This window comes from Pecten maximus, chromosome 2 (genome assembly GCF_902652985.1).
Source record: "Pecten maximus chromosome 2, xPecMax1.1, whole genome shotgun sequence".
Classification (NCBI taxonomy): Eukaryota; Metazoa; Mollusca; class Bivalvia; order Pectinida; family Pectinidae; genus Pecten; species Pecten maximus.
Genome location: NC_047016.1, coordinates 7,073,917 through 7,098,137, shown reverse-complemented (window position 1 = coordinate 7,098,137; position 24,221 = coordinate 7,073,917). Strand labels below are relative to the sequence as shown.

General features: G+C 38.5%; 1 protein-coding gene across 1 annotated transcript in view; it reads left to right on the top strand.

Moving 5' to 3' along the window:
• LOC117315406 (titin-like) overlaps positions 1-24,221 on the top strand; it is a 71,021-nt gene that overhangs the window by 3,365 nt on the left and 43,435 nt on the right. The window lies entirely within an intron of this gene.

Below are 24,221 nucleotides of genomic sequence, written 5' to 3'. Positions count from 1 at the left end.
TTCATTTTTGGGGGGGGGGGGGGGTTGAACCCCAAACACTTCAATACTTTAAAAAAAATCTTCATGTTCCCTACATGGTATTAAATGGGATGGGTGTGTTTAGATACATGTGGTATAGTATTTGGTGCAAGGTCAAGGACAACTAATAGCTGTCTAGAGTATTGGAATTGTTCGGTGGGATAAATTGGATAAATGATTATGGTGAATATGGATAGTGTGTTGATTTGCATGCATAAATAATCTATAAATATGTTAGGGTTTTAAGTGCAATCTATATCCTTCTAATACAGTCAACAAAAGTAAGATTTTTATGTAGATATATTTATACATCTATCCTTCTATATTCAGTCAACAAAAGTAAAATTTATGTCTAGGTATAATTTTAGGGTAATACGAAATGTACATAGTGCAATTATCATACGTCATTGTGTTGGCAAGCAAGGAGACCAATATCTTTGTGTATAAGACAATGTGAACGAGGACAATAGGTGATCCACAATATATGTACAATTGTAATTCATTCTGGGCCTCGAGCTCCTTCAGCTCATGAAAATATCAAAATTTCTGTTACATATATATTTATAATTAAAATACTAAGATTAGTCCATGCAGTTACATATTATTCATCTGTCATAAAGGGACATTATATAATACAATATATAATTATCAGCAGGGTTTTATACCTGTGAACCTAATCAGAAAAAGTAAGGTAAAAAACCCTGTGAAATTAGGGTGTTTCCAGCTCATGAAATATAATCTATCACCAAAGTTAGGAAGGGAAAGTAAATGTTGTTTAATAGTGTTGTTCTGATTAATGGATTTAACCAATAATTAGTCATTTTAACTCTATTACTAATCAATCACAAATTTTTGTGAGAGATCATGGTTTGACTATAACAGAACTTTTTAAGATTTACAGCCAGCTTTAATTAACAATTACCAAATGACCAATATCACTGGTAAATAGAAATAAAAATGCATTAAAACAACATTTTAAGATATAGTTATATATCATAAAACATATCCAGAACATCTTAATTAATGTTTATATAGATATTTCCCTTTCTTTTCATGATCAATCAATAATCAATCATCAATTGTTTTAAGAAATGGTGATGGTCGATCATGAAATTTATAGTTATTCCTAACACAAGTGTTTAATCCCACAAAACACATACAGGTATAATTTGTCTGGACCTATCTGCTCAGTGTCTTCTCTTTTAACATAAATTTCATTCAAGTATTAACTACTAAATGTACATATATGTAGATCATTAAAAATAAATGTACATACAAGCTTAATTATCATAGTCAATTTAAGTACTTAATATATATAGACGGTGCACACACGCGGGACAGTGGATGAATAATTAAAAAAATGGTATTTTATAGTGTATAGACTATAGATCTACTTGGTGCAGTTTAAATTTCAACCTACCTAGGCCTTGTTATTTTAGATTGTAAATTTACCTCCTGTTAAAGTATAATACAAAATACGTTTTAATGTATAAGTTAATCAAGAACACTATATATTACATTTTTTTTTTAGAATTTATATTACCTAGCTGAAAAAAATATAGACTTGTGTTGATACAAATTGCTAGTTGCCTGACCATTTAAGGTATAGCTGTAAGCAGAATGAGTCACTTGATTTCCTGTGCATATTTTCTTATTTGATGTTTATGTGTACTTATATAACATTGTGTCACTATATATACCTATGAACTGATATATCTTACAGTCACACAGTTTACACATTAATACTGTGTGCATGCCATAATTAATCAACTCTGTCTCATGACCTGTCATTGACTCTAATTTCCTCTATTTGTTAAACCTTTGATTGCAGTTCGTTCCCACTTCGTTGTTCATGATAGCAACACTTAAAATTACTTCATTGTTTGGCAGCAATTTTTCTGAAAGGCAGGATGTGATATGATGAGGCATGGTTATAATGGATTATGGTTCATTCATAACACACCAAAAGGTCTTCTGAAAAAACTATTCCTATGATAATACCACAACTAATTTACCTATTCCTTAATTTAATCTTCGTAATCTCACGACCTGATTGACCTATTCCTATAACCTTCGTAATCCCTCGACCTGATTGACCTATTCCTATAACCTTCGTAATCCCTCGACCTGATTGACCTATTCCTATAACAACCTGATTGACCTATTCTTATAACCTTCGTAATCCCTCAACCTGATTGACCTATTCCTATAACCTTCGTAATCCCGCGACCCGATTGACCTATTCCTATAACCTTCGTAATCCAGCGACCTGATTGACCTATTCCTATAACCTTCGTAATCCCGCGACCTGATTGACCTATTCCTATAACCTTCGTAATCCCGCGACCTGATTGACCTATTCCTATAACCTTCATAATCCCACGACCTGATTGACCTATTCCTATAACCTTCGTAATCCCGCAACCTGATTGACCTATTCCTATAACCTTCGTAATCCCACGACCTGATTGACCTATTCCTATAACCTTCGTAATCCAGCGACCTGATTGACCTATTCCTATAACCTTCATTATCCCACGACCTGATTGACCTATTCCTATAACCTTCGTAATCCCTCAACCTGATTGACCTATTCCTATAACCTTCGTAATCCCTCAACCTGATTGACCTATTCCTATAACCTTCGTAATCCAGCGACCTGATTGACCTATTCCTATAACCTTCGTAATCCCACGACCTGATTGACCTATTCCTATAACCTTCATTATCCCACGACCTGATTGACCTATTCCTATAACCTTCATAATCCCACGACCTGATTGACCTATTCCTATAACCTTCGTAATCCCGCAACCTGATTGACCTATTCCTATAACCTTCGTAATCCAGCGACCTGATTGACCTATTCCTATAACCTTCATAATCCCTGAACCTGATTGACCTATTCCTATAACCTTCGTAATCCCACGACCTGATTGACCTATTCCTATAACCTTCATAATCCCTGAACCTGATTGACCTATTCCTATAACCTTCGTAATCCCGCGACCTGATTGACCTATTCCTATAACCTTCGTAATCCCTCAACCTGATTGACCTATTCCTATAACCTTCGATGGTTATCACATAACCTGATTAACCTATTCCTATAAGTATAACAACTTGATTTACCTATCACTATTTATAACCATCATTATTCCACCACATCAGATCCCCAGATTTTTTTCCCCGCTGTCTTTCGACATTAAATCGAAAGTCTTCCCCATTCCAACACACATGCACATTTTAATATTCCAGCATTAAACAAAACAATTGATTATATGATAAAAGTACTTAAAAATATTGGTTTAATCATGTAATAAATATATTACATATGGACGAGTTGGGGTGTACATGTATCTGACGTGTGTATATGTACATGACAAGCAAAGTGCACACATAATTGCTGACATCGTGTACTATGCATTTTGACCACATATTTGCTAACATCACATGATCTCCCTGTTTTTCATTATGGAAAATTAGATACGATTAGATGTGCCTTAAAACATATTGGACTTCCTGGATGTATTATCACCTGCAGCTTCTCTGAACTTTCATATCTCATACAGGATGACCTGATAATATACTGTTAGCTGGCAAATCACAACAGATTTCAATTTCAAATCTTATACAGTGAACGTAAAGTTTGGAGGCTCCAATCAACTTTTCATCTGTATGGATTGGGATATATGCTTACACATTTATAAAGATGAAAATATTTTGATTTAAATAATCTAATTTTGTCATATGTGACTATGATAATCTGAAAATAAAGGGTGTCACATTTTAGGAAACAAGTAGCTCATAAGATTTGCTTTATCAATAATTTTTATATCAATCCCAAATGTTGTTATGAATTAATGGTATACCCATGATAGTTCTGGTCCATGTTCTGTAAATTACAAAAAATATTTAACGCATATTTTGCAGGGCTTTTTTCTTACTGGTTTGAGAAGGGGCCTTTTTGTCTCATTTTGGGAAGAAAATTGATGTACATTTGTGTACATGTATTGGGAAAGTTTTTTTCAGGAATAAACAACAAATTGTGGGAATTTGGCTTAAGTATGAAATAATTTCAATTGGGAATGGGGCCCATTAACGGCCCCAAAAAAGTCCACAGAAAAAGCCCAGTTTTGATCAAATATTTGATACTGTCTGATGTTAACTAGTGTAATGTAATGTTCTTGGGTCCAGGATGTAGTTGCTAGCAGAGTACTTGTGGTGGAGGAGTCACGTTTTGTTATGATGTGTATGGATTTATGATACTCTGACCCACTCCTGAGTATTGTGAAACCCATTAGTCACTGTACAATTGTGCTGGGTGATTTGTGGTGATCATGTATCCAGCCTTCTTGGGTTTTCTTTAAACCATACTTTAGCTACAGTATAATTCTATAAGTTTGAAATAAACTGATAACCAATTGAACACAGATAGAGGATGTTATGTCAGAACTCATGACAGATTTCATGATTTTCTGTAAATATATTAGGCTAGTGAAATAAAACATGAGCTTACTACATCCTTATAAAATTGCACACTACTCTGTCATAACACTAATTCACTTTTGATCTCAGATATTTATTGCATGTGAACATAAAATTGTATTAGAGTAAAAATTACGAAGTGTGAATTTTAACATTTTATTAGCTCACCTGGACCGAATATATGCCATATATATGCGTCCGTCAACATTTGCTTCAAATCTCTAGTCATAAAATACTGAATGGATTTTAACCAAATTTGGTCAGAAAGATCCTTGAGGGATTAGGGGAACAGATTTTGCATTAATGACGATTCTGATCCCCAAGGGGCAAGAGGGGTGGGGCCCTATTAGGGGAAATAGAGGTAATTTCTTTAAATTGCTACTAGTCATTAAATAATTGAAGAATTTTAACCAGATTTGGCCAGAAACATCCGGGAGGAAGAGGAACAGATTTTGCATAAAAGGTGATTCTCACCCCCAAGGGGACAGATCTAGAGAGCCCGATAGGGGAAATAGAGGTAATTCTTTTGAATCGCTACTAGTCATAAAGTTATGAATGGATTTGATCCAAATTCAGTCAGAAACATCCTTGGAAAAAGAAGAACAGATTTTGGTGACTCTGACCCCAATGGGGCCAGAGGGGCAGGTCCCGATAGAGGAAAAAGAGGTAATTCCTTTAAATCGCTACTAGTCATGAAGTTATTAATAGATTTGAACCCAATTTGGTCAGAAACATCTTTTGGGTAAGGGAATAATTTTGCATAAACAGTGACTTTGATCCCCAAGGGGTCGCATTGTCTACAAGGTTGTCTACATCACCAGAAAGTGTCTGGGTGTGGTAGTGTCGTAAGTGTTGTCGACATCACCAGAAAGTGTCTGGGTGTGGTAGTGTCGTAAGTGTTGTCGACATCACCAGAAAGTGTCTGGGTGTGGTAGTGTCGTAAGTGTTGTCTACATCACCAGAAAGTGTCTGGGTGTGGTAGTGTCGTAAGTGTTGTCGACATCACCAGAAAGTGTCTGGGTGTGGTAGTGTCGTAAGTGTTGTCTACATCACCAGAAAGTGTCTGGGTGTGGTAGTGTCGTAAGTGTTGTCGACATCACCAGAAAGTGTCTGGGTGTGGTAGTGTCGTAAGTGTTGTCGACATCACCAGAAAGTGTCTGGGTGTGGTAGTGTCGTAAGTGTTGTCTACATCACCAGAAAGTGTCTGGGTGTGGTAGTGTCGTAAGTGTTGTCTACATCACCAGAAAGTGTCTGGGTGTGGTAGTGTCATAAGTGTTGTCGACATCACCAGAAAGTGTCTGGGTGTGGTAGTGTCGTAAGTGTTGTCGACATCATCAGAAAGTGTCTGGGTGTGGTAGTGTCGTAAGTGTTGTCGACATCACCAGAAAGTGTCTGGGTGTGGTAGTGTCGTAAGTGTTGTCTACATCATCAGAAAGTGTCTGGGTGTGGTAGTGTCGTAAGTGTTGTCGACATCACCAGAAAGTGTCTGGGTGTGGTAGTGCCGTAAGTGTTGTCGACATCACCAGAAAGTGTCTGGGTGTGGTAGTGTCGTAAGTGTTGTCTACATCACCAGAAAGTGTCTGGGTGTGGTAGTGTCGTAAGTGTTGTCTACATCATCAGAAAGTGTCTGGGTGTGGTAGTGTCGTAAGTGTTGTCGACATCATCAGAAAGTGTCTGGGTGTGGTAGTGTCGTAAGTGTTGTCGACATCACCAGAAAGTGTCTGGGTGTGGTAGTGTCGTAAGTGTTGTCGACATCACCAGAAAGTGTCTGGGTGTGGTAGTGTCGTAAGTGTTGTCGACATCACCAGAAAGTGTCTGGGTGTGGTAGTGTCGTAAGTGTTGTCGACATCACCAGAAAGTGTCGTGGTGGAATAAAGAAATCTGTAACTTTTGAATATTTAAGAAGCTTTATTGTTTGTCTAAAATCGTGGTAAACTTTTAGAGTCTCTGACTGCTGCCCCAAAATGGATGTTCAGCAACTTAGCAAGTGTCTATTTCCCGTTACCCTAACATCCAACTTACCAAGTGTCTATTTCCCGTTACCCTAACATCCAACTTAGCAAGTGTCTATTTCCCGTTACCCTAACATCCAACTTAGCAAGTGTCTATTTCCCGTTACCCTAACATCCAACTTAGCAAGTGTCTATTTCCCGTTACCCTAACATCCAACTTACCAAGTGTCTATTTCCCGTTACCCTAACATCCAACTTAGCAAGTGTCTATTTCCCGTTACCCTAACATCCAACTTAGCAAGTGTCTATTTCCCGTTACCCTAACATCCAACTTAGCAAGTGTCTATTTCCCGTTACCCATAATATCCAACTTAGCAAGTGTCTATTTCCCGTTACCCTAACATCCAACTTAGCAAGTGTCTATTTCCCGTTACCCTAACATCCAACTTAGCAAGTGTCTATTTCCCCGTTACCCTAACATCCAACTTAGCAAGTGTCTATTTCCCGTTACCCATAATATCCAACTTAGCAAGTGTCTATTTCCCGTTACCCTAATATCCAACTTAGCAAGTGTCTATTTCCCGTTACCCTAACATCCAACTTAGCAAGTGTCTATTTCCCCGTTACCCTAACATCCAACTTAGCAAGTGTCTATTTCCCCGTTACCCTAACATCCAACTTAGCAAGTGTCTATTTCCCGTTACCCTAACATCCAACTTAGCAAGTGTCTATTTCCCGCTACCCTAACATCCAACTTAGCAAGTGTCTATTTCCCCGTTACCCTAACATCCAACTTAGCAAGTGTCTATTTCCCGTTACCCTAACATCCAACTTAGCAAGTGTCTATTTCCCGTTACCCTAACATCCAACTTAGCAAGTGTCTATTTCCCCGTTACCCTAACATCCAACTTAGCAAGTGTCTATTTCCCGTTACCCTAACATCCAACTTAGCAAGTGTCTATTTCCCGTTACCCTAACATCCAACTTAGCAAGTGTCTATTTCCCGTTACCCTTTCCAGCAATACCACAGCTAGCTGGATAGTATTGAGTGTGTATATATATTTATTTATACACTGACATATTCACAAGTTGTTTCTTGCTCTATATTGCTATTAAAACTGATCCCCATGGGCTAGTTGCACCAAGTCCTCCTGAACTAACCAGTGAGTGGACTTTAATTCTGTTTTAGATACAAAATAGATGTGTTTAAAAGACTGTTAGCTGTGTTTGTTGTCCAACTTATACTATACAATGTAGACGTTACATTGTGTCTACATTGTAAGTTAAGGAATTTAAAGCATATTTTTACTAAGACTTTATGTGATGAAGCTTACTCCGTATTGTGTCTCTGAATTTATTCAAAGTAAATCAACAACACTTTTATAATTGTAAACAACAGATCATGAACTGTCTATCAGGGGGACGCTAGGTATATTTATTACTTAATGTAATCATTATAGACTTCTAAGATTAAAGGATATTAATAGATTATATCAATAAAGCTTTTCATTTTTTTGTGGGGTTTTCAGACAGGAGAGCATTTCAGATTATCACATGATTTACCAAAGGTCACTGAACGAAAGACTTCAGGGTAATAAGATGAATTTTCATTATCAAAACCATTAAACTGATGTTTCATATCACTGATGCATGCTAGTGTCCACCTATAAGACAAAACAAAGTGCAACTGTCATTTCCTATTGAGATACGTGGGATACAATATCTTTTAATTGTCAAGGTAGTGATACAATATCTTGTAATTGTCGAGGTAGTGATACAATATCTTGTAATTGTCAAGGTAGTGATACAATATCTTGTAATTGTCGAGGTAGTGATACAATATCTTTTAATTGTCAAGGTAGTGATACAATATCTTGTAATTGTCGAGGTAGTGAAATGCAAGTTTTTATTCCCATATGATTTATTCAACTTTTGAAATTAACAATATCAAAACTAATTCCATTGAATTATTTTGTTCAAGTTAAATTAAATCTTTAAGCACAGCAACACTTAACCCTTTGCCACATGCAGGTTATAACACTTCAGCACTCTGTGCCAATAGTGCAAAGATACATTGTTGCAATGCAACATTATTGCGCTGACTGAAATATACATACACCATCTCAATGGCAGTTTTTGAGAAATTAAGCTTTGTTTTGATTAATTTTTCTAAACCTAATTTTGAAAGTGAAATAGTTGTTTTAGACATTTTTAGTAAGTTACAATTATGTTCAGAATTTCTTAAATTTTAATTCTGTGTTATTTTCTTTATAAAACCAACAACACATAACCACGAAATCAGCTGTATACAAACAGAACAGAAAAATTTCAAAATATTTTGACAATGTAATTTATAATTCATTGAATTCCTGTACATGAAATGATTCAACATTAACTCCCAAATGAAACAAACTGAATTTGCAAAGTTTTCACAAGAGTATTTCAACAGTTCAGGCTTAAGCCTAGAATATTTTATATCCGATGTCGCGACGAAGGAATGTGTATCCGACCATTTTGGGTCAAATCTACCTTCGTTTTTCAAATGCCAGCGAGCGTAGTTATTATAGTGTGTCGAGCTATGGTGGAAAACTGATTCTCATTGAAGAAAAGGTAGAAATAATCAATGGGACTTGCAGTATCAACATCAAAAGTTTCTGGAAGTACTGGCCCCGTTTCCCTAACAAAATCATTTACTGTGATCGGCGAAAAATCTCGGTCAACATTACCTAATGGCGGCAGTACAACTAGTCGCCGTTCGTCCTCATTTTCGGACTCGTTATCTGTTGACAGTTCATTTAGAACATCGTTAAGGTCAATATCTGACTCAATGTATTCAGGTCCAAAGCCATCGAACTCTAAATTATCATCATCGTCGTCAAAAACGTCGCGCAAAATTGTAGCCACAGCCGCCATCACGCCTCGTTGTTGTCACACTTTTCTACACTCATGACTCACACTTTCTAGGTTAATTTATTCAAAAACTTTCGTATGAATGACGTGTACAAATCTGATTGGTCGATGCATTGATATCTTCTTAAAATAGTATCAGGGATTTCCAGATAGGTGTCGCTCTCAATCACGGGATTTTCCATGTCTAAGTTTACCGAACCGGCATGGCGTCGAAAGGCGCTTACATTGAGATAACGTAGAGGCGTCGAGAAGCGCTTACATGGAGATAATGCAAAGGCGTCAGGAAGCGCTTACATGTGGCAAGGGGTAAAGGCGTCCAGAGGCGCTTACATGTGGCAAAGGGTTAAACATATTGATCGTCCTAATCTTGTACTACTGTAACTACAACACTTAAACATATTGATAGTCCCTGGACAACTGTAGTACAACAACACTAAAACATATTGATAGTCCCTGGACAACTGTAAGCACAACACTAAAACATATTGATAGTCCCTGGACAACTGTAAGTACAACACTAAAACATATTGATAGTCCCTGGACAACTGTAGTACAACACTAAAACATATTGATAGTCCCTGGACAACTGTAGTACAACACTAAAACATATTGATAGTCCCTGGACAACTGTTAGTACAACACTAAACCATATTGATAGTCCCTGGACAACTGTAAGTACAACAACACTAAAACATATTGATTGTCCCTGGTCAACTGTAAGTACAACATCATTGAGGTTTTATGGCTGGGACAGATCACTAAATAATGATGTGATGACTTGGAAGTGTCACTCACAAGACTGTATGTCCAGAGATAGCTCAGGTGTTAATTACCATCACCTATATCATAGGTGTGGATAAGGCAAATAAAACTGATGTGACCAGGCCTGGAAAATACATAAATAACCAGAATACTCCAGGCCTTAGTTGTATTTGATACCATGTGGACTCTGAGAGATTGTCGGCTTTCCTGTCAAGAGAGATACATGTATTTTGAGTCTGCTCTCCAGACTTTAGAAATATACATGTACCGTATTTGACCTAATAAGGGCGCAGGGCGCGGGTAATTGACAGTGGGGGCGCCCTTATTAAGATTAGTTATTCTGAAGTTTTATGAAACAGACTATACCTTATAGCAGAATACCCAAGGTTGTGGAAACGGTAAAATATTCAGTCATAAAAATATTCCAGATGAAGATATCTATTCATTATCATATATTAAGCTTAAACATCACTTGAGTACTCATGTAAACTTGTAAATCATGCCAGCTGATCTTTAGACCAGAGAACGTGTGTTCCACCATTTATGTTCAAATGGAACTCTTTTGTGTTCTATTTATAGAAACAGGTGATTTCCCAGATCATATCAGACATCGTTTTCTTTGACCTAATAATTGATTTACAATGTCTTTTACTAGCTTTCTGTTCTGAACAAAAGTTATTTATCAACAAGAATGAAGTCTTTACTTTATCTTCAAATAAAGATGGTAAGTTATTATTTGTATGTGTGTTTAGTTTTGTGTGCTCTTTGCACTGACATGTCATCTGTAGCCTGTAGGAATACACAAAATGTGGTGAAAACATGTGTTCCAGTTACTTAATTTGCTGAAGAAAATTGAACACATAAAGTAGCAAAATATTTCACATGAATTATTACGTTTGAACACCATTTTGACACTCAGTCAAAGATTTATTTCCTTGAAAAAAAGGTAGGGGCGCCCTTATTAGGTCAAATACGGTATCTTGATTCTCTGCTTCCTATGACAGCTGCTATATTATATAAATTTGGGAAGGGGTTGGCAGAAATAGGATCAATTACTTATCGAACAAAATCCCTGGAAAATACATCTAATCTATATCAATAATTAATGTGTGTAGATATACAGAAATATATACATTTTAAAGTGATATAATAACCTACATCCTATCGAGGGTTAACAAAGAACAATTCAAAGGTATGTTGTGTCATAAGTATTGATCCTGCGATGGTGCTTCATCAAACATGTAAAAAGCATCCATGTTTATGTACCATGTCAAATTTCAGTTAAAAGATGAGGCATTACTACCCAATTCTGATCTGGATTGGGTATTTAAATGAGTCTGTGTCCTTGAATTGTTTACAGAGAAAATTTTCTAGTGTAGTGCTCAACATATTTGGACATATATAAACCTGGCCAACATGTCCCCAAACAGGGCAGTAATGGGTACTTGTTCTGTATAGCCCTCACAGCAGGAGGACCCAGTAATACTAGACAGGGTGGAACTCTGGAAAGTCTGGTTAGCATGCTGTTTGGGGCGGTACACAGGATCAGTGAAGCTGACCAGGAGGAGAGTGGCTGGTTCTGGACACTGCATGGTCACATGTTATTGAGGCCATCATTACAGTCTGTAACCTACAATGAACAGACCACTGTAATTATCTTGTCATTCTAGTCTGAGGTAAAGCACCTTCCCAGTTCGGTCTTTAATCAGTACAGTGAAGTTTTTATATTTTTGTTTGTGAAGAATTATGAAAACAATTTGATGCAGTGTACAAATGAAAATATAACTTCGAAGAAATTGGATCCATCAGATTCTGTTTTATTAGCACACTGGAGCTTAGGGTTGAGATAAGAAATGTGATGCATATATATCCATGTATAAATGGTGAATTCAAGAGGTGCTTATAATCTTGGCCGAAGCTATAAAACTGTACCATGTTAACAAAAATTAACTAACAATGTGATCTGTGACTTTAGGTGATATAATATGTATTTGCCCCAAACTTTTATTCCCCTCATGACCTTTTTTTTCTCAGAAAAAGTCAGTGTAGCATACATTAATTTCTACCTGAACAGTTGTTCGTCTGAGTTGCTTGTCCTTATAAGGTCATGGTCAACGCATTGAGTTCAAGGTCACATTGAGGCTGTATGCTGAAGGTTAAGCTCACATTGAAGTATAATTCTTTGGAAATAGAAAAGTACTTTCGCCACATTGAAGTTCAAAGGAAATTTTGTATACTATTGTACAACAGCAATGAGGTACCTTTTAATTTTTGGTCTGGTGTGTCATAATTTGCTCTAAAAGATCATTTTCATTTCCAAAAGATAGATTGTATTGCAATTTCTACATGTATATTTTACTTTGGATACAACCTGTACTATTACAGAAGAATAGATTAATTCATCAGAGTTTTTCTTGCTCATCATACACTGTGGATCTGATGATTTGAAATGGAGGGTTTGAGTCTCGCTTTGTATGCCAGAGCCATGAGTATACTGACTGATGTGGGATCAGAATGAGATGACAATAAGCCCTGTATTTGTCCCTTAGAATAACCATGCACATTGATTTGAGGAATTAAAGTTCATGCATAATTCATTTCTAATAGTGCACCTTTTTGTACATTCAGCTTGTCTCAAGCTCTCACAGAGAAAGGAGTGATCCTTTCAGCCTGTTGGATGTGTGATGTTGTACGCCTTTCTGTCGAAGCTGGTAATGTAGGCCGACTGTACAACTCGCTATAGAACGCCACCAAGGAAAGCTCAGCAGAGTTAGGCGAGCTTTGAATATTTTATGATTTTCCTCAAAAAAGAAATGGCCTAAGATTTCATGGCTATATGTATACGAACTAATTCAGATCGGTTGCATATTTCATACCAATTATTTCCTTTATATTTACGGAAAGCGCATGCTAGCATGCAATTTTGATGATAAATATGAAAGCTTTCCGTGTGTAAATAACTACTTTGTAAGAGAAACCCACCAGAATTATTTCACCGCACTATATAGCAGTGATGTCATTCAACAGCTGCGTGTACATGTGAAGACAGTCAAATGCTACTGAGGAACTGATCAACCGAAAGATTATTAAATAATCGTCAATGAGAATATGTTCTTAGTAGCTTTTGAGCTGCTTCAGGTCTAGCCAAACATGGGCCCATTTTTGTAGCCTGCTCTGTATACTGTATAATCTATTTTTAGTGGTAAACTTATTGATTTTTTGGTGACTGTCAAGTTTCATGTAACAGCACAAAGAAAGGAATGTTATGTCTGTTATGTCAAGGGAGGTAATCTTAATTATCGGAAATTGGGACATTAGATAGAGAATGCAGTACAGGAAAGTGTATTGTTATACTACATAGTCAAATACAATGAAATACTGTTGTTTGTAGCAATTATTGCAGTAATCACAATAAATTTGTAATGTTAAACTTGTAAAAGTCACTGCACTTGGAATAGCTGAAGGTTATATTGCAGAATGTTTTGAATGTATAACAGTATGTTTACAGCTGTTTAGCTCAATTTTTCGCCTCAGTGGTCTGATGTCCAATCATCATTTCTGAAGTCTGCAAACAAAAGAAGGCTAAGTTGATATTATATAAATATAGTGACAGCTTGTAGTGTTACATGAACAGGGTAAGGATATAGCTCTACATCTGTGGTACAATCCACTGTGGTCAATTGGAGCCTACTATATAATCAAATTCACAATTATACCTTAATTGTGTAAGTCACAATTATACATATATATATACAACTTGTGTACATCACAATTATACATTGTACCTAGAACTTGTGTACATTATTTACCTATAACCTGTGTACATCATATACCTATAATTTGTGTACATCATATATCTATAACTTGTGTACATCACAATTACACCTAGAATTTGTATACATGACAATTATACCTATAACCTGTGTACATAACAATTATATCTATAACCTGTATACATCACAATTATACCTATAACTTTTGTACATCACAAGTGTACCTATAGTTTGTGTACATCACAATTGTATCTATAACTTGTGTACATCACAAGTAAACATATAGTTTGTCTACATCACAATTATACCTATAACTTGTATACATCACAATTATACCTAGAATTTGTATACATCACAAGTTTACCTAGAATTTGTATACATCATAATTATATCTATAACTTGTGTACGGCTTATGAAGATTATGGTAAGGCCTCCTTTTCATAAGAAGTATTAAAATCACTTGAGACTTTCTCACTACAACAAAGGAACGGTAGAGAGACTGAAGTGTTGCTTTTACATCTGTATCCACTATCAACATTAACAAGTTGCATTAGTTGCATTCAATTAGTTCATTTTCTTAAAAATGTGTTATGCATGCAGCAACCAAGTTTGATTTGTAGTTGGATCATATTTGTAGCTTCAGTTATAACAAAGTCAAGATATAGAATTCTCTGTTTTAAAGTTTTGTATCCATATGAATCTATTGTAAAAATGTAATATGATATTTCAGATTTGTCATCACTCAAACATGTAGTGTAGATTAAATACATGTACTAATTCATATATGATACTCTAAAGCCCAGTGTCAGTCCTTAAAAGCTATTTCCAAATGTATTCATGAAATGTTTGGTAAAAAAAGGTACATTTTATAGTATGATACAAAATAACTGTTACTACTGTGCTGAGATATAACATGTGTAATGAAAAACTTTATTTTACACTGAATAATGTACCAAAAAAAGTAATTTTTTAGTATGTTGAAAATCGGTTAGGCATTATTGTAAGTTGAATCATTGAATTGTGTAGAAAGTAACGGTCAATATCCCCTAAATTATGATTATGACACTGAAAACAAAAACAAAATGTGATATTTTTAAAATTAATTTCAACTTAGTTTTGAGTAGGAGAACTGGACATATATTTTTTACATGAATATCAAATATACTATGTTTTTAATATTAAATCCCTTTATTATGTACCAGATGCCAGATAAAGGTACCTCATTTACACATAACAGGAGGAAAGGTGGCACCAAGTCACTGCAGTTAAAAAGATACTCGGTCTTCTTGATGTGGGTGTTGTGTGAGTGTGTGTGGACCTATTACTACCAAGGGGACTATTACAGACAGGTTGATGTGGGAGTTGTGTTAGTGTGTGTGGACCTATTACTACCGGGGGACTATTACAGACAGGTTGATGTGGGTGTTGTGTTAGTGTGTGTGGACCTATTACTACCAAGGGGACTATTACAGACAGGTTGTTGTGGGAGTTGTGTTAGTGTGTGTGGACCTATTACTACCAAGGGGACTATTACAGACAGGTTGATGTGGGTGTTGTGTTAGATTGTGTGGACCTATTACTACCGGGGGACTATTACAGACAGGTTGATGTGGGTGTTGTGTGGACCTATTACTACCAAGGGGACTATTACAGACAGGTTGATGTGGGAGTTGTGTTAGTGTGTGTGGACCTATTACTACCGGGGGACTATTACAGATAGGTTGATGTGGGTGTTGTGTTAGTGTGTGTGGACCTATTACTACCAAGGGGACTATTACAGACAGGTTGATGTGGGAGTTGTGTTAGTGTGTGTGGACCTATTACTACCAAGGGGACTATTACAGACAGGTTGATGTGGGTGTTGTGTTAGATTGTGTGGACCTATTACTACTGGGGGACTATTACAGACAGGTTGATGTGGGTGTTGTGTGGACCTATTACTACCAGGGGGACTATTACAGACAGGTTGATGTAGGTGTTGTGTGGACCTATTACTACCAGGGGGACTATTACAGACAGGTTGATGTGGGTGTTGTGTGGACCTATTACTACCGGGGGACTATTACAGACAGGTTGATGTGGGTGTTGTGTGGACCTATTACTACCAGGGGGACTATTACAGACAGGTTGATGTGGGTGTTGTGTGGACCTATTACTACCAGGGGACTATTACAGACAGGTTGATGTGGGTGTTGTGTGGACCTATTACTACCGGGGGGGACTATTACAGACAGGTTGATGTGGGTGTTGTGTTAGTGTGTGTGGACCTATTACTACCAAGGGGACTATTACAGACAGGTTGATGTGGGTGTTGTGTGGACCTATTACTACCGGGGGACTATTACAGACAGGTTGATGTGGGTGTTGTGTGGACCTATTACTACCAAGGGGACTATTACAGACAGGTTGATGTGGGTGTTGTGTGGACCTATTACTACCAAGGGGACTATTACAGACAGGTTGATGTGGGTGTTGTGTGGACCTATTACTACCGGGGGGACTATTACAGACAGGTTGATGTAGGTGTTGTGTTAGTGTGTGTGGACCTATTACTACCAAGGGGACTATTACAGACAGGTTGATGTGGGTGTTGTGTTAGTGTGTGTGGACCTATTACTACCAAGGGGACTATTACAGACAGGTTGATGTGGGAGTTGTGTTAGTGTGTGTGGACCTATTACTACCAAGGGGACTATTACAGACAGGTTGATGTGGGTGTTGTGTTAGATTGTGTGGACCTATTACTACCGGGGGACTATTACAGACAGGTTGATGTGGGTGTTGTGTGGACCTATTACTACCAGGGGGACTATTACAGACAGGTTGATGTAGGTGTTGTGTGGACCTATTATACTACCAGGGGACTATTACAGACAGGTTGATGTGGGTGTTGTGTGGACCTATTACTACCAGGGGGACTATTACAGACAGGTTGATGTGGGTGTTGTGTGGACCTATTACTACCAAGGGGACTATTACAGACAGGTTGATGTGGGAGTTGTGTTAGTGTGTGTGGACCTATTACTACCGGGGGACTATTACAGACAGGTTGATGTGGGTGTTGTGTTAGTGTGTGTGGACCTATTACTACCAAGGGGACTATTACAGACAGGTTGATGTGGGAGTTGTGTTAGTGTGTGTGGACCTATTACTACCAAGGGGACTATTACAGACAGGTTGATGTGGGTGTTGTGTTAGATTGTGTGGACCTATTACTACCGGGGGACTATTACAGACAGGTTGATGTGGGTGTTGTGTGGACCTATTACTACCAGGGGGACTATTACAGACAGGTTGATGTAGGTGTTGTGTGGACCTATTACTACCAGGGGGACTATTACAGACAGGTTGATGTGGGTGTTGTGTGGACCTATTACTACCAGGGGACTATTACAGACAGGTTGATGTGGGTGTTGTGTGGACCTATTACTACCAGGGGGACTATTACAGACAGGTTGATGTGGGTGTTGTGTGGACCTATTACTACCAGGGGACTATTACAGACAGGTTGATGTGGGTGTTGTGTGGACCTATTACTACCGGGGGGGACTATTACAGACAGGTTGATGTGGGTGTTGTGTTAGTGTGTGTGGACCTATTACTACCAAGGGGACTATTACAGACAGGTTGATGTGGGTGTTGTGTGGACCTATTACTACCGGGGGACTATTACAGACAGGTTGATGTGGGTGTTGTGTGGACCTATTACTACCAAGGGGACTATTACAGACAGGTTGATGTGGGTGTTGTGTGGACCTATTACTACCAAGGGGACTATTACAGACAGGTTGATGTGGGTGTTGTGTGGACCTATTACTACCGGGGGGACTATTACAGACAGGTTGATGTGGGTGTTGTGTGGACCTATTACTACCGGGGGACTATTACAGACAGGTTGATGTGGGTGTTGTGTGGACCTATTACTACCAGGGGGACTATTACAGACAGGTTGATGTGGGTGTTGTGTGGACCTATTACTACCGGGGGGACTATTACAGACAGGTTGATGTGGGTGTTGTGTTAGATTGTGTGGACCTATTACTACCGGGGGGACTATTACAGACAGGTTGATGTGGGTGTTGTGTGGACCTATTACTACCAGGGGGACTATTACAGACAGGTTGATGTGGGTGTTGTGTGGACCTATTACTACCGGGGGACTATTACAGACAGGTTGATGTGGGTGTTGTGTTAGATTGTGTGGACCTATTACTACCAGGGGGACTATTACAGACAGGTTGATGTGGGTGTTGTGTTAGATTGTGTGGACCTATTACTACCAAGGGGACTATTACAGACAGGTTGATGTGGGTGTTGTGTTAGATTGTGTGGACCTATTACTACCAACGGGGACTATTACAGACAGGTTGATGTGGGAGTTGTGTGGACCTATTACTACCAGGGGGACTATTACAGACAGGTTGATGTGGGTGTTGTGTGGACCTATTACTACCGGGGGGGACTATTACAGACAGGTTGATGTGGGTGTTGTGTTAGATTGTGTGGACCTATTACTACCGGGGGACTATTACAGACAGGTTGATGTGGGTGTTGTGTTAGTGTGTGTGGACCTATTACTACCGGGGGACTATTACAGACAGGTTGATGTGGGTGTTGTGTGGACCTATTACTACCAGGGGGACTATTACAGGCAGGTTGATGAGGGTGTTGTGTGGACCTATTTTAACTACCAGGGGGACTATTACAGACAGGTTGATGTGGGTGTTGTGTGGACCTATTACTACCGGGGGACTATTACAGACAGGTTGATGTGGGTGTTGTGTTAGATTGTGTGGACCTATTACTACCAGGGGGACTATTACAGACAGGTTGATGTGGGTGTTGTGTGGACCTATTACTACCGGGGGACTATTACAGACAGGTTGATGTGGGTGTTGTGTTAGATTGTGTGGACCTATTACTACCAGGGGGACTATTACAGACAGGTTGATGTGGGTGTTGTGTGGACCTATTACTACCGGGGGACTATTACAGACAGGTTGATGTGGGTGTTGTGTGGACCTATTACTACCGGGGGACTATTACAGACAGGTTGATGTGGGTGTTGTGTTAGTGTGTGTGGACCTATTACTACCAGGGGACTATTACAGACAGGTTGATGTGGGTGTTGTGTGGACCTATTACTACCAGGGGGACTATTACAGACAGGTTGATGTGGGTGTTGTGTGGACCTATTACTACCAGGGGGACTATTACAGACAGGTTGGTGTGGGTGTTGTGTGGACCTATTACTACCAGGGGACTATTACAGACAGGTTGATGTAGGTGTTGTGTTAGATTGTGTGGACCTATTACTACCAGGGGGACTATTACAGACAGGTTGATGTGGGTGTTGTGTTAGATTGTGTGGACCTATTTAACTACCGGGGGACTATTACAGACAGGTTGGTGTGGGTGTTGTGTGGACCTATTACTACCGGGGGACTATTACAGACAGGTTGATGTGGGTGTTGTGTTAGATTGTGTGGACCTATTACTACCGGGGGACTATTACAGACAGGTTGATGTGGGTGTTGTGTTAGATTGTGTGGACCTATTACTACCGGGGGACTATTACAGACAGGTTGATGTGGGTGTTGTGTTAGATTGTGTGGACCTATTACTACCGGGGGACTATTACAGACAGGTTGATGTGGGTGTTGTGTTAGATTGTGTGGACCTATTACTACCAGGGGGACTAACACAGACAGGTTGATGTGGGTGTTGTGTTAGATTGTGTGGACCTATTACTACCAGGGGGACTATTACAGACAGGTTGATGTGGGTGTTGTGTGGACCTATTACTACCATGGGACTATTACAGACAGGTTGATGTGGGTGTTGTGTGGACCTATTACTACCAGGGGGACTATTACAGACAGGTTGATGTGGGTGTTGTGTTAGATTGTGTGGACCTATTACTACCAGGGGACTATTACAGACAGGTTGATGTAGGTGTTGTGTGGACCTATTACTACCATGGGACTATTACAGACAGGTTGATGTGGGTGTTGTGTGGACCTATTACTACCAGGGGGACTATTACAGACAGGTTGATGTGGGTGTTGTGTTAGATTGTGTGGACCTATTAAGACTATTAGATGGTGTACTGGCAGTGACCATGGGGTGACAGAAGTATGTAGGACAGGGAGGTAAATATTTGTCACGGTGTTGAGGCAGTATTTCAATACATTTCACAAAGTAAGCTTGATAAGTAGACAGATATAGGGACACACTGACAAGTGTTTAATCCTTACCTGGCCAATCTTGGCAACATTTCCTTAAATGATTCACAAATATCTGGTGTCATTTATGTCTATCTATGCCAGTACACATCCCTTAAGTCAAGCTCAGTAGGAGCTATTTAATATGTGTTCTGTTCACATAGAAATGCACCTCAATTCAATACATACATAGACCCTGTGTACTACTGTCAGTCTGAAATCTCTTTAAGTTTGTTATTGCAAAATACTATTGATGTGCTAATTTCAATAAATATTTACACATCATTTGACATGATAATATGTCTTGTTGGTTATTACTGGATTATAGGTGTTTAAGTATATGTATGTTACTTCTTAGATGTACCTCAAGATTTTTTCATCTAAATTACAATGGAGCACTGAAATATCCAGGTGAGCGATGCAGGCCCTTTGAGCCTCTTGTAAGTTGTGTATTTAGATTACGATGAAGTACTGTATATAACATATTCGAAGTTAGTAAGTGACCAAAATGCTTTGTAACAGGAAAAGGGAAACCGAGTCTCTGGTAAAGAATATCAAACAGCCGACTTTGTCTCACAGCCAGGCATAAAAATCCGAGATCACTAATGTTAATGAAAGTGTGAGTGAATGCAAGTCTTGGTTCTTTTTATTTTCAATACAGTTGGTACATAGCTAATTGAACGTACCTGAGTGAATTAAAGACTGGTACCTGGACATTGACATGCATATTTTAACAACTACGTGTGAGATAGTACTCCATATGCTATATGTGTGCTTGTGGTGTGTTGATGGTAAAAGTCAATATGTTTTACCTAATCAATCAGTATGCCTGTAGTGGTCTGTACAGATATAGGCTATAGATCAGTTCAAAAAGTTTATACATAATCACAATATATACCCATGCCTTCTTTCAGAGGTTTTTTTTTTTTTCTTAATTTCTTTACTGGAGATTTCTTTCAAGGAAGTTCTTTTGAAAATCATATTTATACCTTCTACTTTCAGTTTCAACATATTATTGATGAAATTTAAATGAAATGAACATATATAGACCTGACAAAGGAAATCTAATTTTGATCCATATTAAATCTTTAAGTATGACATATTCTATTGACATATATAAAATAAGTATTTAGTTTTGTTGAAATGTCATCAGACAATATATAAATGTCCTTGAACTAGGTTTTATAAGCATGACATTGTAGATGTTGACAGGGAGTCTGCCTTTGTCAGTAAGTGTCTTCATTGTCTAACTATATAGTGGCCCATTCTATCCGAGTAACACCCCACAGTCCAAATATGTACATTCCAGCTTTATCAGTGTCAGAATTCCAATTACCCAGTGTATCTGCTATGTGATGATAATCTACGTAACATCTGGTAGTGGTATTAACATTTTTATAAATCAGCTGTGAATTAAACGTTCAAAGGCATCTTTAAGGCATTGTTAGTTGTAGCAGAATCATTTTAAAGTTCAAATTGTTTTATTATCAATATATTGAGGGGGATTATTTGTGGCTTGCATTGATTGTCAATATTTTTATTGATACCTGATAGCCAGAGAACATCATTATAATGATTACTATTTTGAAGTTTGTTTAGAGTTTAACATCCTCACTTCAACCAAAGTATTTTTTAGCTCACCTGGCCCGAAGGGCCGGTGAGCTTATGCCATGGTGCAGCGTCCGTCGTCCGTCGTCCGTCAACTTTTCTTTAAATTGCTACTAGTCCTAAAGTATTGAAGGGATTTTCACAAAATTTGGTCAGGAACATCCTTGGGGGAAGGGGAACAGAGTTTGTATACATTTTTACTCTGAACCCCCAGGGGCCTGAGGGGCGGGGCCAAATAGGGGAAATAGGGTTAATCCTTTAAATCGCTACTAGTCATAAAGTTATGAATGAATTTGAACCAAATTTGGTCAGGAACATCCTTGGCAGAAGGTGAACAGAGTTTGTATACATTTTTACTCTGAACCCCCAGGGACCTGAGGGGCGGGGCCAAATAGGGGAAATAGGGTTAATCCTTTAAATCGCTACTAGTCATAAAGTTATGAATGAATTTGAACCAAATTTGGTCAGTAACATCCTTGGCAGAAGGTGAACAGAGTTTGTATAAATTTTTACTCTGAACCCCCAGGGACCTGAGGGGCGGGGCCAAATAGGGGAAATAGGGTTACTCCTTTAAATCGCTACTAGTCATAAAGTTATGAAAGAATTTGAACCAAATTTGGTCAGTAACATCCTTGGGGGAAGGGGAACAGAGTTTGTATACATTTTTACTCTGAACCCCCAGGGGCCTGAGGGGCGGGGCCAAATAGGGGAAATAGGGTTAATCCTTTAAATCGCTACTAGTCATAAAGTTATGAATGAATTTGAACCAAATTTGGTCAGGAACATCCTTGGCAGAAGGTGAACAGAGTTTGTATAAATTTTTACTCTGAACCCCCAGGGACCTGAGGGGCGGGGCCAAATAGGGGAAATAGGGTTAATCCTTTAAATCGCTACTAGTCATAAAGTTATGAATGAATTTGAACCAAATTTGGTCAGTAACATCCTTGGCAGAAGGTGAACAGAGTTTGTATAAATTTTTACTCTGAACCCCCAGGGACATGAGGGGCGGGGCCAAATAGGGGAAATAGGGTTACTCCTTTAAATCGCTACTAGTCATAAAGTTATGAAAGAATTTGAACCAAATTTGGTCAGTAACATCCTTGGCAGAAAGGGAACAGAGTTTGTATACATTTTTACTCTGAACCCCCAGGGGCCTGAGGGGTGGGGCCAAATAGGGGAAATAGGGTTACTCCTTTAAATCGCTACTAGTCATAAAGTTATGAATGAATTTGAACCAAATTTGGTCAGGAACATCCTTGGCAGAAGGGGAACAGAGTTTGTTTAAATGTTTACTCTGAACCCCCAGGGACCTGAGGGGCGGGGCCAAATAGGGGAAATAGGGTTACTCCTTTAAATCGCTACTAGTCATAAAGTTATGAATGAATTTGAACCAAATTTGGTCAGGAACATCCTTGGCAGAAGGTGAACAGAGTTTGTATAAATTTTTACTCTGAACCCCCAGGGGCCTGAGGGGCGGGGGCCAAATAGGGGAAATAGGGTTAATCCTTTAAATCGCTACTAGTCATAAAGTTATGAATGAATTTGAACCAAATTTGGTCAGGAACATTCTTGGCAGAAGGGGAACAGAGTTTGTATAAATTTTTACTCTGAACCCCCAGGGGCCTGAGGGGCAGGGCCAAATAGGGGAAATAGGGTTACTCCTTTAAATCGCTACTAGTCATAAAGTTATGAATGAATTTGAACCAAATTTGGTCAGGAACATCCTTGGCAGAAGGTGAACAGGGTTTGTATAAATTTTTACTCTGAACCCCCAGGGGCCTGAGGGGCGGGGCCAAATAGGGGAAATAGGGTTACTCCTTTAAATCGCTACTAGTCATAAAGTTATGAATGAATTTGAACCAAATTTGGTCAGTAACATTCTTGGCAGAAAGGAAACAGAGTTTGTTTACATTTTTACTCTGAACCCCCAGGGGCCTGAGGGGCGGGGCCAAATAGGGGAAACAGGGTTACTCCTTTAAATCGCTACTAGTCATAAAGTTGTTAATGAATTTGAACCAAATTTGGTCAGGAACATCCTTGGGGGAAGAGGAACAGAGTTTGTTTAAATCTTTATTCTCAACCCCCAGGGGCCTGAGGGGCGGGGCCAAATAGGGGAAATAGGGTTACTCCTTTAAATCGCTACTAGTCCTAAAGTATTGAATAGCTTTTCACCAAATTTGGTCAGGAACATCCTTGAGGGGAGGGGGAACAGAGTTTATATGAATTTTTACTCTGTACCCCTAGGGGCCTAAGGGGCGGGGCCAAGTAGGGGAAATAGAGATTAGTCTTTTAATTGCTACTAGTCATAAAGTTTTAAATGGATTTTAACCAAATATGGTCAGGAATATTCATTGGAGAAGGGAAACCGAGTTGGTATAAATTTTTACTCTGAATCCCCAGGGGACTGAGGAGTGGGGTCCGATAGGGAAAATAGGGGTTAATCCTTTAAATCGCTATTAATTATTAAGTTACGAATGGATTTTAAC